The sequence below is a fragment of the Perca fluviatilis genome, chromosome 6 (assembly GCF_010015445.1).
Source record: "Perca fluviatilis chromosome 6, GENO_Pfluv_1.0, whole genome shotgun sequence".
Lineage (NCBI taxonomy): Eukaryota > Metazoa > Chordata > Actinopteri > Perciformes > Percidae > Perca > Perca fluviatilis.
The window spans coordinates 16,135,547-16,147,463 of NC_053117.1; the positions used below are offsets into that span (position 1 = coordinate 16,135,547).

At 41.8% G+C, this 11,917-nt stretch overlaps 1 long non-coding RNA gene across 1 annotated transcript; it reads left to right on the forward strand.

Moving 5' to 3' along the window:
- The first annotated feature begins 4,592 nt into the window (after positions 1-4,592).
- On the forward strand, positions 4,593-7,253 carry LOC120560394. Its single transcript, XR_005639478.1, has 2 exons — positions 4,593-5,523; positions 6,874-7,253. It is a non-coding gene; the product is annotated as an uncharacterized LOC120560394 (long non-coding RNA).
- Positions 7,254-11,917: the final 4,664 nt, after the last annotated feature.

Consider the following 11,917-nt stretch of genomic DNA (forward strand, 5'->3'; position numbering starts at 1 on the left):
AATACTGTCAGATGCAAATATTACAGATGGGCGCAAAATCTCATGCACCGGCAAGAACACGTTGTATGTGAGAAAAGACTGCAGCGAGGAAATGTGAGATGACATACAATGGGATTTATCAAAGCAGCATTATTGATGTAAAGGGATTGCAAAGAAAACTGATTTAAAATAAATGATGTAGCACAGTAGGCCAGGTTCGCTTATTCTAGGTCAATCAGTTTGTAAAATAACCTTACATAACAACATTTAACTTCTTATCTTCTCGTGGTTGCATAAAGTTCATGCTAATCAATCATTTCACGTGAGCCAAGAAACATTTATTTTTCATTTCCAATTCTCTAAGTATTCTACCTTTTCTTATTTGGACAGCAAAATATGACTAATCTGTGAAATGATTGAAAATGTGTAAAGACTTACATAATCACATTATTATTAAACATGTCTTTCAGGTAATGGATGCATTTAAGCATTAGCAGCCGCCTTACTGTAATCTCATGCTTTGCTCTGCAACAGATAATTAGGGATCTTGGAATATTTAAATTCTATCTGACTTTTTTTATTTTTAATCAAAATTGAATAATCCACAGATTATCTATGGCTGTTTAAATTTCCCCCTGTATTATAGCTTTGTCAAAGGAACTTATTTGTTAACATGTATAGGGCTACAGAGCACATAACAGTTTTGCCATATCTGTGATAATCAATAACTGATGCTCTTTTGACACAGATACAGTAGGACGTTGTTAAACTCAGAAATGCAGCTTCAAAACGGCTGAAACCAACAAGCAGAATAATCCGTTGGGAAGACCCTGAGGTCATAAGTGCAAGGCCCCCAATAAAACAACACACGACTGTAAGGACGCGTTTAGAGCATTTAAAACGATGCAAATGGATGTAGGGATTTAGAAATGGACGAGGGTCTGTTATTATTGACTGGCACACCAGGGTTACAAGCACAGCATATAGCCACATAGACATTGTATGGGTTTAGAGGTTGATTCGCTTTTCCAGGGGCCACTGTTATGTTTCTGGACGCCGGGCTAAAGGGCCACATCCATGATGCTGATCCCCGCGACTTTAAACGTCTGCCTGCAAAAATAAAATGATTAAACAACCAAAACCAATAAAGTGATGGACACCTCGAGCGTCGTTACACAACTCAATGTTGGGTCCTGTCTGTTTGTTGGAATAATAGACACTGATTAATAGTCAAATCGAACATGTGTGAAAATAAGATGCAGCTCCAAACCTTTAAAATGACAGTTACAGTGGTTGGACTGTGCTTCTGTGTATTAAGGAGAAGTTTGTCACTAAAGTTTTTTTTCATTAATAATGAAGTGGCTTAAGATTTAGTGAGTAAACACTTAGGCGCCGCTGACGTTACACGGTTTCCCCTGTTATTCTGTGGAGATTAATTTGTAGTATTGTATTATATATTGTTACATTTTTCCGACCATATGAGCTCACTAACATTTGGGCAATATGTTTTACATATGGCATTAAAAAACAAGATGTAGATGTTCACTATCTTATACAACATATGCCACATGGCTAATACACTAAGATAATACATAAATGTAGTCTCTTATCTATCTTTTAACGATATGTTTTGAGTATAATTTGCTTTTGCATCCGGATTATTTGCCTTATGTAAGCAGTAACCCTGCAGTGGCATACTGCTTTATGATGGGGCGAATTTCTTTTTTAATCACGCTAACATCGTCAAATATAAAATAACATTAATGCCTTCGACCAGTTTGAAACAACAGTGATTTCACACGGTTTTATAAGTGACAACCTAGTCGCTACAGTGAAGTTAGTGTAACTTTTCTCAACACCTCTAAAGCCTCAGCCTTTACGTATAAAATGGAACGGGGGGTGGGGGTGAGGGGTGTGGGGGTACGGGGGGTAGAAGAAAAAAAAAAAAAAAGGTTTCACGGTGCGCACTGCGCTGGACATAGAACAAACTAACGCTCATATTTTTGCAAGTCCTAATTTAAAAAAAATAAATAAAATAAAACTCATTCTAATGTTTAAATGTAGGTTTTGTTGCTTTGAGTGGTTGTGTGTTGAAAAGGGAGGAGGGGTGTGTGTGTGTGTGTGTGTGTGTGTGTGTGTGTGTGTGTGGGGGCGGCTTCTTTTTGTCCAAATCTGATCCCCAAATTATTCTGGGGGCTCAGATTGGTGTGAAAGGGACGAGAAGGTCACTTCAAATCGCCTTTTATCCGCTGGATTTTTTTTTCTATGGATCAGCAACTTTCAATAGACATAATCTAATCGCTCTTAATGGAAAGGCCATTCGTGAGAAATAGTGGAAATATCGTTGAGCCTATAGGCTACAGCCATTTAAGACCGACGCATTTAACAGGCAGCGTGGCGATTAATTATTACTGGAAACTGAAAAGGGTCTCCCCCAAAACAGGGCAAGTTTACATATCAGTTTAAAACCGACAGATGCAAACATCAGTCTATATTCAGAGTAGCTATAACTTCAACTTCATTTGTGTTACAATTGCCCTGTTCATTTCTGTTATTTCATCATAATTGTTTTTTTTAAAGTTATCTTATTGCCCTAAAATGACTTTAGCTGTAAAAATGCATTACCCCACAGTTTGTATCATCCTAGTTTGTATGTAGACATTATTGTCTATTTCCTCATTATTTTGAATCTCTCCAGAGATTTGAGATCCTTCAGATTCAGAAGTGATGAATAGAAGTCTCTTTCCAGGGTTTTTGCATCCCAGACTATAATTGAGGACAATAACTGCAATGACTTTCCCAATTAGGCTTGAGGTTGGAGTTAAGTTGAGTGAGTTTGAGCTTTATTGCTCACTAACCATCATTTCTTTAGAGCCCATGTGCTAATTACTTTGGATGGTCCCAGAGACGGAGATTATAAATCCATTAGCACCCAAACCCTCGTGGTTCCACAGTGCAAACACTGTAATTTTGTAGTACACCAAAAAAACAAACTTTAAGTACCAGAAGCTAGATGAAGAGAAACAGATTTTCAACAGCGTGTGTACTTCTTAGGGATCCACTGTGAAGGAAAGCCCAGCGTATATCACTCAGCAGCTAAGCCGAAACACACAGAGTAAACTAAGCAGAACAGAAAATGAACTGACACGGGAAACTGTCTTATCACTGGCCGGTAGTTAGGTTTAAACACGGCCTGTTTATATTACTGTGTCAACTTAATGCAGCATTGTAATCATAAACGATCAACACAACACTGTCGCTTCTATTTTTAATGCAAGTTTGGGAAATCATTTATTCTTACTCCCCAAGTGCATGTGACATATCCAGGGAGCGCCGCAGCCTAAAGGAATAAAGTGAATTAAAATAAGATATAATACCTGTTTGACTGCGTTTAAAGAAGGCAAAACAAAAAAAACGGGACTCAAACGGGGGAGCGTGAAGGCATCTCAACCTTAAAGTAATTTATTTCAGGGAAACCGGAGGGCAAAGGTGGAATTCTTGAGAAATTCAACAAGGATAAGGGAGCTTTAGGAATTCTGCACGCAGATTACCTTTCATCCCATCCTCACATTATCCGACAACACACAGTAGAAATGTAGCTCAGCGACAAAAGAGCGAGATTACCCTCCGACACAGAAGAGTGCAAAACAATTTTAAGAAGTATTGCGATTATTAGGGGAGTGAACAATGAGAAGAAAAAAAAAAAAAAAAAAAAAAAAAAAAAAAAAAAAAAAAAGAGAGAGAGAGAGAGAGAAAAAAAAAAAAAAAAAAAAAAAAAAAAAAAAAAAAAGAGGGAAGAGGAAGAGGAGGGGGGGTCAACACATTAGAGGAGCTATTCCCTGTGTGCTTTCGAAGGGGGAGACAAAAAAAAAAGCTTGCCGTTCATAAGTGTCCCGTCACTGTCGTAGTGGTGTAGGTAGTGGCTGCTGGAGCCATCTAAAAAGAGTTTACCCATTAATATTTATGCTGAGTAAATTAACATCAATATAAAAGTGAGCGAAGATGAGCAAGGATACACTCTTGGTTATGATACCTTGCAAGGATTACTAACACTGGGTCAGTTTGCCCCATTTGGTTGAACTTGTTTGGTTATTTAACTTTTGGTTTGTAACTAAATGAGTGCATTATTTTTTCTCGAATGTCCCCCCCTCAAAACCAACACACAGCAGGGGCTTAATTAGAAATGTAGTGTAGCTGAACCATCAGCATGCTGGAGCTGAGAATGACTGAGCACACTGGTGCAGTCTCCTTTACATCACAGAAAACAACAACAAAATGATTTCCTCACAAATTCCCAGAGGCAGTTTGAGTGAAACACATCTTTATTTATTTACATTTGGAAAATATTATTTGCCATAAATGAATATATATAGGGATACGAAGCTGCAATCAAAGTTGTACTTTAATTCCAACCCTCCTAAACATCTGTGACATATTATTTATTATGCTAAAATATAACACAGCAATTGTGTTTTAATCACACATTTCTAATTGAAAACACTGACTAGCACAACACACCACCCCCACACACACAACACACACACACACATACCCCATACCCACACCACACACACACACACACACACACACACAAAAACACACACACACACACACACACACACACACACACACACACACACAATAATATTTTAAACAAAGAATATAGCCCTTTCTCTTACACACCCACACACATGGACAAAATGCTCTTAACTTTTTTTATTTTGTTTGAGAGTGTGTGTCTGGTGTTGGCACATGTGTGTAAAAAGACAGTGAAGTGAAGGTGGCCTGTGTTTAGTGTCCAGACCTGGCAGATTGTGACCTTATCAATGTGAAACTCTTAAGATAAATTATTCATAGCACCTGTTTGATGTCTCCGGCCAAAGAATGACAAAGGTGTAAGATTTAAGATCCTTCTTAAAAGCCATGAATATCAGCTGCTGTGCTACCTGTCTCCCCTTAGAGTAGAAAAAGAGGGAGATAGAGAGCTGCATTTTAAAGCGCAAAAATGAACAATTTGTTTCCTAACAGGGGGTGTAGAAGAGAGCGACCACAGACGAGCCATACAGTACTGTTTAGTATGCCAATCATCATTTGCACATTAATAAAACTCAACAGGAACTCAAGCTACCATTTACAGTGTGCAAGGTGTGGCTTCTGTCTTACTGTTACTGTATGTGACTCACAGGTGTCCAGTGATCATTGAAGCGGGCCACACACACTGTCGCTGCCAGCTTTCTCCTCACTTCAATGTGAAACGTGAAGCAGAGTCTGAGTGATTCGGTGGAGCTAACCTTGCCCTTTTGTAACTGAGTTTCTGTTGTGTCTCCTCGCAGGCAGAGAGCGACACGGCGGCCAGGCGTTCGGAAACACAGCGGGATGGTCGGTGTGCTGCAAGCGACAGACACTGGGTTGAGATGTAATTTAGGGCGAGTGCTGTTTGATTACAGAATGGTGACGGTGATACCACTGCTTAGTATGAGCGTTGGGCTCACTTGACATGACAGCCCTGCACTGACTGGCTCATTGTACTGATTCATACATGTGGTAAATATTACATTAACTGTAAATAAATAGCCACTCTCGGAATAGATTTTAAGAGGCTGCTCTTGTACATTACTTACTAGTGTGTGTTTATCAAGTACTATCCAAAGCTTTTCTACTCAGAAATGAATCCAAGCATCCTGGAACTCAAATTCCTTCTCAATGATTTGTTTTGGAAAAAGACCATAGTATGCTTTTTGTGAAACTGGCAGCTGCTCTTTTAATAGCTAGAGGTCACCATAACACTCAGTATTAATAAAACAAATAAGACTAGGATGGATATTAATGATGATATATACAGATGTACTGTGCATGAGCTTGAATTATGTGTGAGAGTGCTAAAGGAGAGACACACAGATGTTTGTGTGTTTACTTGACTGTGTGTGTGTGTGTGTGTGTGTGTGTGTGTGTGATAGCCAGTCAGTTTCCCTCAGATGTTCCCTTTGACCTTTGACCCCACAGTTGGGGTCAAGCCCTGACAAATGAGATGGTCGAGTTCTGGCCAGAACGGCAAACATTCCACAACAATCTTCTGTCCTCCTCCTCCCCTCTCCTCATATCCGTCATTCCTCACCCCTTAACTCCTCTCAGTATGTCTCCCCCACGACTAAGAGAGAGCCAGAGAGAGTTCTCATTACAAACAGACATGTTTTATTGAATTTGCGGTGGGAATCTTAAAGCACACACCCTTCAAATTAAGAATTACGGCATTGGTTATATTTAATATCCCCGACATCTGCCTTGTTTACAGAAGGGGAGAAAACAAAAACAAAACAAAAATGAGTACAATCTTAGAGGAGAAGCTGTGTTAAAGATTTGGATATTACAACCCTGCACTTTGAAAGCACACTGTGTGTGTTTGGAAAGCTTGTCAGTGATGTCAAGGATGAGAAATGTTGCAGTGGGGTTTTTTTTTTTTTACACACGCTGCTGGCTCCAGCATTTCCGGCAACATTTCTCACTCTGCCTCCCTCACACCATCCGCTCTGCTGCAATATCCCCACATTTTTCCATCCTTTCACTTCTTCCCCTACCCCTCCCTCCCTCCCTCCCTCCCTCCCTGTTTGCCTTCTCTCTGCTCTCTGACCACTCTTGCTCCCTTTACCCATTCCTCTCTGCTGCACCACCCTGCCCAATCTCAGCCTCTCCCTCCCCCTCCCTTTTTCCTCCACCCACTATTTTCTCTGATTTTCTAACATGCCGTTCCACAGAATGCTACCACCTGTGTCTTTAGGGGGAAAAGGGGGAGGGGGGGGGGGTATTGGTATTCCTCTTCGGGAAGCTGGTTAAGGTAAGTGGCACCCTCTATTACAATGACACCGCAAATAATGGTTCTGCCTGTTGTGTTTCTAGATTAACTTTTTTTCATGGAATGACCCCGGCTTCCTAAGCATCACCACCCTCCATCAGAGCTCTAGATACAAGTCACTGCGGTAAAACACACACACACACACACACACACACACACACACACACACACACACACACACACACACACACACACACACACACACACACACACACACACACACACACACACACACACACAGTCACCATCAATGAACGTCAGCAGAGCAACCACAGCGCCACAGAGGAGCCTGGAGACCAACAAAGCTGGTTGATACTGTAACACTGAGTGGATCATGCTCTTGAACTTGCTTTCAAAATGATGTAATATTACAAAAAGGCAATGCAACACAGCAAAGATCTTAATAAAAACACATCAATCTCGATATTTGTGCGTATGTGTTTTTTTTTTCTTCTTCTCTTTACTCCCGGTTGAACTGTGATATCATTTGATGTTGGATGTTATGTGATTCATCGGAGGGTACAGCTGCTTCACATGGATCTTGGCCTGGACAGGACTGTTTCCTCACAGGGGCAGCTGATCACATGACTCAATCACACGGATAGATCTGAGCTCTAATTGGCCGTGCACTGGTGCTTCACGGTAGCGAATCTGGGTGCATGTATACGGCTCTCTGCTTTGAATAGTAAAATGGTGGGTTGTGTGTTTTAGCTTCCTAGGCAAGAGGGCAGGGAGTTTTGTGTACATCTGTGGATGGGGATTAGACCCAGGGCTGTTGCTATGATGTTGTACAATTCTAAATAATATGTCATCATCAGTTTTAATATATATATGTACATTACTGCTTCCTGATTTCACTCTTTTTCCCTCCATTCTTTCACATCCAGGGTATGTCCACGCATTAATGACCCAGTTGGCTGCCTGTATACCCAGTGTAAATTAATAATAAAGCTCTGCTATCATTCTCATCACCATCAGCCATCAGCTTGGTGGGTTTTAAGTAGACAGCAAGCGACAGGCAACAGGGAAAATATGTGTAGGCGTATGTGTGTAATCATGGCCATGTCCATGGTGCATTTCAGCTGATTGTGTTTACGTCCCTTTCCTCCTCCTCCTGCTCTGTATGTCCACAGGCAGCTCAAAGATGTAAAGGAAGGGCTCAGAGCCACTTGATTCCCTGCCACCACCCACCGTTGCCCCAGTGTTACCGGAGCGTGGATGTCTGCCCCTGTCCCCCAGAGCCTCAGTCTCGCTCCCCCCTACCCCACCCCTCCCACCTACCCAACATGCACCCACCAACCCCCAATCCCTCCACCTCCCTGCCTCGCTCCCTGATTCAGTGTGTAAAAGCGCCCCCTGAATGATGGATTACTGTGTCACCGCAGCCTGCGAAGGATTAATTTGTTTCATTGATTTCTCTTTAGGCAGAATGCCAGCGTCTGCCGCTTCCCACCTTTTCCCCAAGACACGCAGCTGTAATAGACGGTAATGGCCTAAGACAAATCAACCCGTTTCTTGTAAAAATAGCACCAAATAACCCTCCCCGCCCTCTAGCCTGCACTCCACTCACAAGCACACCGGGGAGTGGTGGTGGTGGGGTATCAAGGAGTGTTCAATTCATCCTCATTCTCCATCTCTATCACTCTATCTGGCTATACTTCCATACCACCGTCCCTCCTTATCCTGTGCTGAGACAGAGGAGACCATCCAGTCCCTCTAACAAAGCCATAAGTCTGCCGTACTTACAGCTCCCTCTCAGGCCTCACAATGGATGGGTAATGACAGTGCTGTCTGGAGGGGGCTGTGGGAGTTGGGCCATTCTCTCCAGTAATGGAAGCAGTTACTGCCATTCCCTACACACCTGCAGAAACAGCTAAGTGTTAACCACTGTGATCTATGGCAAGGCCTTACCGCACTACTCTAAAGTTGAAGGGTTGTACTGACATCCCTGAATTAGGGCATGTCTGCACAACACATCTTATTTTCTGTGTGGTGCATGAAGTTCTTCTACTGTACGTTGAGAGATATGGAAAAACATTGCAGTTATTTAGAAACAAATCTGTAAAAATGAATCAGTGTTGGTACAGCTCTCAGCATTGCAGACTGACAATCCAGCATTCCTGACATTCACTGATTTAACGCTGACATAAGATGCTGCCACATCTTTACTACCCTGTCACTGCTTTGAACGATGGGAAACCCAAACTGCCTGTAACATTAAGCACACCACTACAGGCTGACTGTCCTCGAACGCTTTCCAATCCCACAGAGATTTATGAGCAGAACCAGATCCATTAATCCATTGTTGATTTGCTGTGGCTGCCCTGCAGTGTTTTGGGGATCAGATATCATACAGTGCTGAAACTCACCCTGTTGCGCAGCAGGGTAGACTATAACACCCTGACCAGTGCTTAAAAATGCTACACCAAGCATTATGGAATTAAATACAAGCCACTGTTTTCAATTGATAACATTAAATTCATGGCACAATTGAAATTCCTGCCACCATACTTATCACACACAACCTGACGGACATATGAATGTTTGACAGAAAACACTGTCACTTACATTAAAAAAGACAACATAAACCAGAGTGACAATCCATAGAGGGCTCTGTAGGAGTGAGTTAGAGCTGGTGCACAATGTGATAATGACCCAGGCTACAGGGAAATCTCATCAGCTCCCTGCAATCAATTTAACCGTGTTTACAAAGCCATGGGCTGAGGTTTGTGCTTGGGGACAGAGCACTGGTCACCTGGTGTTGAACTAGATCTCCCAGCTGAGCTGGCCTCTCCTGGGTAAACCTCCACAAAGCCCCTGCATGTCTGACACCACCAGGTCCTTCAAATACTGCTCTCAGACAGAGGATTAGGTAATCTCACCATGATACTGTCCATTTCTCTATTTCTATCCTTTTTTCCCTCCCTTATTGTCACCCTTTCTCTGCCCCTGCATTCTCATACCTCACATCCTCCCTCCCTCCCTTCCTCCCTCCCTGGCTTGTTGAAGTGCTTGTTCTACTCAGGGTACATCTATCCTCAGGGGTCCTTACATTCTTAAGTGGCTCCAGAAAAGGTTAGTTGGCAGGTAATTGTCCAGCTGTGGTTGGGCTTATCTTAATTGTGGGTGCTTCAATGCAAGCTACACTTCCTTTGATAAAGAAACTTACAGTATGTGGAATAAAGGGAGAAGATTGGAGGATGGTACAAGAAAAGAAGTTACCATTTGTAAGACTTTTAAAGACTCTCATTTTTTGTTAATATTCCTTTATACATGTTTTTTGGGGGGTTTATTGTCCATAAATCCAATATGTCTTTTATGTGCATCACTGGATAGGTTAGATTATAACAAACTCAGTATTTGTTTTGCCATGTGATCCCACACATGTATAGTGGAAAATGTTGACCTCATGATGTTGAAATCCAAATGACTAGGTCTTCAGCCACTCTAAATCTATACTTCTATTAGCCATCTGATCATATATATATCCATGTCGATAGGAAGCTTTAGGGGGGTTAGTGTTTGCATTGCCCCAGTCAAAGGTCATGACTGACCAATAAAATATTTCCAGAGCGCCATCAATAACTCCGACATGCAGACTAATACAGTATGGGATTGTGGGTAGGGGGATGAAGCCTGCTGTGCTTGCTTCGAGCAGAATGGATGAACAAGAGGCCAAAAGGTTACTGGACAGACTTCGGCCCCCTGCCCCTGCACCCTGTTATATGTGCATTTGATAGCGACAGAGGCAATTATAAAGGTATACTTCAGACAGGTCAAATGGGAGAGGGCAAAGTGCAGAACCTTTAAAGCACTGGCAGAAGTCAAAGGTTAGGATGGACAAAGCCCATCATAGTTTGCCACTGGGAAATGGGTAATGGAATCAGAGCTATAAAGACACAGTCTGATAAGAAGGACAAACAAAATCATATCTTCTCTTTATTCATGCAATATTTTAATGGACAGAGAAAGTTATGGCATGACACGTTGTTTGGCTTTACTACAGTAACTTCTTGTTCGGTGTGCTTAAGTGGTGTGTGTGTGTGTGTTTTCATATACTGTATGTTGTGTGATGAACCATCACGCTTCATAGCTATTAAATATGAATAGCCCAAAGTCAGGGAAGGTTGTGGCATGCATTTAGTACCAGTGACCAATGCCAAATGTAAAGGTCAAAGTGGAATTGCCTGAGTCGGGACAATACAATGTTTGCTCATCCACATTTACGCATCCCATTGGCAGTGATTTATGAAAGGAGATAAGCGTACGGATGGGAAGAAAACACTCTCTTTCTCCTATCCCGTCAGACTCGGTAAATACACTACTCACTCATATCAATCACCATGTCACAGTGAATCGCCACTGTATGCTTTTTGCTCAGATTAAAAACTGCCTTTGTCTTGCTCCCCCTTCTCCCTCCAGCTCTGGGGAACACACTTGCGGTATTGTTGCTATTTCACATGCTCAATGTTAGCATTTCAAACAGCTGTGGTACAAACGTAGTGAGTATGTTCAAAGTCAGCGGTATGCTATGGATAGATTCCATACTGTATCAATCATACACTACAGAAGGAAGTTCCTGAATTGATGGCAAAATACTGAGAAGAATGTGTTTTTTTTTTTTTTATCTGTTATGTGACAAAATGGGCTATAAAAAAAATATTATCCTCCCACTGATATATATTTCTAGGCCTTGTAGAAGCTGCTGTATTATTTTATTCTCTTTTAATGGGCTGCATTTGGTTTGCATGAGTTTAAAAAAAAATCTTTACGCTGTTACTTTCATCAGAATTCCAGGGCATTTAAAGGAGTTCAGAATGGAGCATGTTTTATGCTTATAAAGTACGTCACCACTTATTAAAGTTAATTCTCCCTACTCTGTCCTCTGCAGGACAACATTCCTGTGCTGCAGCCAGATGGGCTGTCCAGCATTTTGCAGGAGCAGCCGCTCAGGGGGGGGTCTTGACTGGGACAGTGATTAACTCTATATCCTGGCTTTTAGGTTTTTGTAGGCCTCTTGAACATGGACATGTTCCCCATGTCCCCTTGGTTCCTTAAATGTGAAAACCAGCCTGTCACTGGTGCACC